At 37.5% G+C, this 5787-nt stretch overlaps 1 non-coding gene across 1 annotated transcript; it reads right to left on the bottom strand.

Moving 5' to 3' along the window:
- Positions 1 to 1295: 1295 nt before the first annotated feature.
- LOC121212825 (small nucleolar RNA R71) lies at positions 1296 to 1402 on the bottom strand. The gene has a single exon (XR_005908199.1). It is a non-coding gene; the product is annotated as a small nucleolar RNA R71 (small nucleolar RNA).
- Between the last annotated feature and the right edge of the window lie 4385 nt (positions 1403 to 5787).

Raw genomic sequence — 5787 nt, 5'->3', positions numbered from 1 at the left:
TGCCATAATTAAGCGGAGTTGATTGCGTGCCTAGAAATAGGGTGACAAGATTTTTCTGGATTAGGGTGAAGCCTAATAAGGGGATCCATAGATCGAGCTAATGCAACCCTAGAGTGTTAATTAAAGAAAAGTCTTGGTTATTCAATCTAGGGATTAGACGTTATTAGTCTTGAATAGGGATAATAACATAACTTAGGGATCTCTACGGAACAAGTTGAACGAATAAATCGTCCGATTCGGAGCCAGAATAACAAGTAAAGTCTAGGTGGATTTTTCCTTAGGTATTGTCTCAAGTCAATCGATTTTCCCAAAAGCAATTCCCCAATTCTTTTCTCTGTGCATTCTTAGTTTAAATAATTAGTTAATTAAAAAAAACCCCTTTTATTCTTAGGCTAGATAATAAAAAGATAGTAATTACTAGTACTTTTGGTTTGCTTAGGTACGATATCCTGGTCTTGCCGTTACTATACTATTGTTCGATAGGTGCGCTTGCCTTTTCATCATGATAATAGTTAGTCTAGGTCTGATCTTCATTATAAATATTTATTACTTGTTACGAATCACTGTGATCAAGTTTTTGGCGCCATTGCCGGGGAACTGAAATATTAGGAACACTAAATTTTTATTACTTTAGCCATTTATTTTTCTTGCAATTTAATTTAATTTAATTATTATTATTTATTAATTTACTTTTTCTTTCTCTTGATAGGTTTTTATAGTTTATGACTAGAAGAAACCCGTCAAGACCTTTACTTTTTGACGAAGAAATTGATCTAACAGTTTGTAGAAATCAAAGAGAAATAAGGCGTAGTTTATGATACACAGAAAATGAACAAGAAGACAATACTCAACCTCCAACCGATGAGATGGCTGAAAACCAAGACAATCAGCTGCCTCCAGCAATTGCAGCTAATCAAAATCTTGCTCCACGTAATATGTATGACTATGCTAAGCCCTCTTTAATAGGGACTGAATCAAGTATAGTTAGACCTGCTATTGCTGTGAATAATTTTGAATTAAAACCTAACACTATTCAGATGATACAGCAGTTTGTTCAGTTTGATGGTTTGTAGGATGAAGATCCCAACACTCACTTAGCAAAATTCCTGGAATTTTGCGATACATTCAAAATCAATGGCGTTTCTGATGATACCATCCGTCTTCGGTTATTTCCCTTCTCACTGAGAAACAAAGCTAAACAGTGGTTAAACTCATTACCACGAGGGTCTATCACTACTTGGGAACAAATGACCGAGAAATTTTTACTAAAATATTTTTCGCCGGCTAAAACGGCTAAATTACGCAATGATATCTCTTCTTTAGTGCAGATGGACTTAGAAACACTTTACGATGCATGGGAGTGATACAAGGATCTATTGAGAAGGTGCCCTCACCATGGGTTACCTCTATGGCTACAAGTTCAAATGTTCTACAATGGTGTCAATCCCTCGACAAGACAAATGATTGATGCGGCTACTGGCGGAACCATCAACAATAAAACACTGAAAGATGCCTATGAATTTATAGAGGAGATGTCACTGAATAACTATCAGTGGCAAGTTATGAGGACAAAGTCGACAAAAATAGCCGACGTTTATAACATCGATTCAGTCACCATGCTCTCTAATCAGGTAGAACTTCTCAATAAAAAGATTGATAGTTTTCTTGGTTCTACGCAGGTACATCCAGTAATGAGGTGTGACTCAAGCGGAGGAGGTGTGCATACAGAATACCAATCCTTCAATCCTACAACTAAAGAAGAACAAGTCAACTATATGGGTAACAATAACTTTTGATCTCAAAATAGCCCATACAGTAATACCTATAATTTAGGTTGGAGGAACCACCCAAATTTTTCCTGGGGAGGTCAAGGGAATCAAAAGCCACAAAATCCTCAGGGTTTTCAATAGCCACCTTATCAACAAGAGAAGAAGTAGAACCTTGAAAAGATTCATTCAAAATTCATCTTCGTGTCAGAAACCCATTTCCAAAATACCGAGATAGCACTTAAGAATCAACAAGCATTTATCCAAGGACTTGAAACTCAGATAGGCCAGCTATCCAAACTAATCTCCGAGCGACCACAAGGTAGCTTACCAAGTAATATGGAACCTAATTCGAGGGAACACCTCAATGCAATTAGTTCCCAAGATAAGGAAGGATTCATTGCACCTGAGCTAGAATTACAGCAAGACAAAGCGATGAACAGGTAAGTACGAATTATGAACCTCGTGTGCCATATCCTAAAGCGATGGTGAAAGACAGAACAGAAGAACAATTCGATAAGTTTGTCATTACATATTAACTTACCCTTTTATTGAAGTTCTTTCGCAGATGCCCAACTCAGCAAAATTCTTAAAGGAACTTCTAGCTAATAAAAGGAAATTAGACGCTACATTGCATGTGGAACTCAATGCAGTCTGCTCAGCTATTCTGAAGAGTAAGCTACCTAACAAATTGAAAGATCCAGGGAGTTTTACAATTCCTTGCTTAGTTGGTAGTTTATATGTGAATAATGCTTTAGCTGATCTAAGGGCAAGTATAAATGTTATGCCGTATAAAATGTTTAAATGACTAGGTCTCGGTAAACCCAAACTGACTAGGATGAGTATACAATTGGCTGACAAAACAGTTCAATTTCCTAAGGATATTATTGAAGATGTTCTCGTTAAAATTGATAAATTTATTTACCCAGTAGACTTTGTCGTCTTAGATATGGATGAGGATAATGAGGTACCTTTAATTTTAAGACGACCCTTTTTAGAAACTGCCAGAACCATTATTAATGTAGGCATAGGGGAGCTAACACTTCGTGCAGGTGACGATGCAGCAACACTCCAAGCACGCGACTCAGTCAAAACCCCTAAGACTCAGGATAATGCTATAAAACCTATCAATGAAATAACTAATATTCAATCATCCTTGCAGGAACCTTCTCAAACCAAGACAACAGAGACAGTGCGCTACTATCATGAAAAAAACAAAGACATCCATGAAGAATGAAGGCTACGAATAATGGATCTAGACGAATGGTGAGAACACAAACCGAGAACACATGATAAACCGAAACTATGCCAAAACAAGCCAGATACCTCTCCTAATCAACTTGAGGCAGGCGATAAAGTCTTACTAGATGATGTTGATCCTCACATTGTCACTACCACACCAAATGAGGAAATCCCTCTTACGGTACTTAGTATTTTTCCATTCGGTACGGTTGAGGTGAGTCATCCCAAGTTCGGCACTTTTAAGGTAAACAACACTCGATTAAAACCTTATTTTAAAATTGACAACATGAATGAGGAGTATGAACTCCTCGAACCACCATGATCATTCAACGGAGAGGTAAGTCGAGCTTAGACTATAAATAAGAGCTTCTCAGGAGGCAACCCGAGCACTAATATTATTAATTTTTTTAAATTCTGATATTTAACTCCTAACCTACTAATAGAAATTTTGAATATAGGTGTTTTCCACAAAGACACGGCCAATCACACAGGCGTGTTAAGGCCATGTGAAAACAGGGCAAAAGATTTCCCCAACAAGGGCTACGATAAAACGCCACGGTCGTGCGACATGGCCGTGGTCGAGCCTACCAAAACAACACGGGCGTGCGACACGCCCGTGTGGAGGAACCATGGATGAACCTGTTAAAATAGCACGAGCGTGAGACATGCCCGTGTCTAACTCCCGTGGTTGAACCTGTCAAATTTCCACGGGCGTGGAAGAATCGAACGAAGCTAGACACAGTCATGCGACACGGCCGTGGGAACCAACACGCCCGATGCACATGGGCGTGTGTCATATTTCAGACGCGCCAAAATAGGAAAAACGCGAAACACACAGGCTCACCCTCATACGTACACGGGTGTGGCCCTAGGCCGTGTGGCCCTCCCCTATATAAGTAAAAAACTGGTCATTTTCTTCTTTCTTTCAAAAGACCTAGCTGAAATCTCCCCTTCGCCACTCCCTAATCCCTATTCTCAGCCACCACTATCCTCTCGTCCAGTTCATGTGGGAGCTTCATATGCTAACATCTCTGAGCACTTCATCCGATTCGAGCATCAGTGTTTTCAACAATTTGACAACATTGATGCTACTCTACAGTAGAGTTGTCAGCGCCTTCCCATCTCATCACTAGTCCCGCCTCACGAACCATCCAGCGATGAAGATGTTTAGAAATATTTATTTATTATTTTATGTTTTTACTTATTATTGAAACTATTTCTATTATTTTTATTAGATTTTAGAATTTTATTTTTATTCTTTATTTCGGTTATTTCTCTTCAAATCCTTATACTTCCTAATATCTCTTAAAAAGTTCCTGATTTTCTCCCAGTTATATAGAACTCCTAAGCTCATCATCACATAGGAACACAACTCCACCAGGGAAGGTTCTCCACGACTGCCATGTCCTGCTCGATCACGACCATAGGTACCACTAGATATAATATTCTTTTGGCACAGGACTTATGGCCTAATGAACCTCTACGACTGCTGGAGTATCCTCCTCCACTCTCAAACCGATCACTTTCCAAAACTCTAAGTTCGAGGAATTCATCATACAAGAAGTTTCACTTCTCTCCCTAACTTATTTTTATTCTCTAACATCTATCATTTTACATTGAGGGCAATGTACATCTTAAGTGTGGGGGTATTTATTTCACTATCAGAAAAAGATTCCTGAATAATCACCTTGTTCTCATGAAAAAACTCACATATCATATTTAGGATAAATTTTAATTGACTTATGATTTTGATTGATATATCTTGAATTAAAACATAGGGGATTTATGCACTGATTATTTAAACTTTCAGACATTAGAGGATCAAGCATGATAAGTTGATTTTTAAGAAATTAAAATTATAGGTTGTTTCTCCAAGTCGAGGTATTACTTTGAATTAGAATTCAAGAGTTTAAACATCAAAAAGCCATAATTTTTGTGAGATTTTTTAGCCTTTTGAGCATTTATTCATCCTTTCATGCTTACTTTTATTTTGCTTTGAGTGCGCCAGTATTGAACTGTTATTCTAGAACTTGCTTGATTATGCATGTCGAGACCACACCGTTTGATTTGATACGTCAAAATGATTAAGGCACTTAGGATTAACCCACTCATGCCTTGAAAAGCCTACCTCCACAATTAACCCCTCGTAAACCCCCTTGAGCCTAACAAGCCATTAATTATATTACCCTTAATATTAACCATTAACCCATTATTGTTGAAATCCCCCAAATTAATTTGATCCCTATTTTTGTCGAGATTTGAGCTGGAAAAGTTGCTTAGCTATGTTTTTCTTTTTTATCTAACTCATTTTAAAAAAAAAAACTATGTATACATATTAGTAATTCCATATTCTGAGAAGAAGCTCTGTTGTACGCAAATGAAGGTTAACTCTTTTTCTAGTTAGGCAATTTTTCAATTCAATCTCGATCCTAACCCTTTCTTTCAGCTTGTGACCACACCCCCCAACCAAGCCGCACTACAACCCTCTAAAGACCTTTTGATTGATGTATCATCTTAAATTATAATGGTGGAGATTTGATTTTCATGCAAGCCTATGGTAATGAATTTTCATTATTGACTATTGAGTGCTTCATTTATTGTCCTTAAACACCTCGAGTGATTTGAGTGAATCTTTAGTGAGGATGTGAAACTCTGTGATATTCTGAATCAAAGGTAATTACTTAGATGGGAAGAGGCACCTATGTTTGCATGATTAAATACTCAACTTGGAATGTTTGAAACTTTTATGTTTTTTTAGTTGAACTCTCAATGTATGATT

The sequence above is a fragment of the Gossypium hirsutum genome, chromosome A13, assembly GCF_007990345.1.
Source record: "Gossypium hirsutum isolate 1008001.06 chromosome A13, Gossypium_hirsutum_v2.1, whole genome shotgun sequence".
In the NCBI taxonomy this organism is placed as follows: Eukaryota; Viridiplantae; Streptophyta; class Magnoliopsida; order Malvales; family Malvaceae; genus Gossypium; species Gossypium hirsutum.
This window is presented reverse-complemented; position numbering and strand designations above follow the sequence as displayed.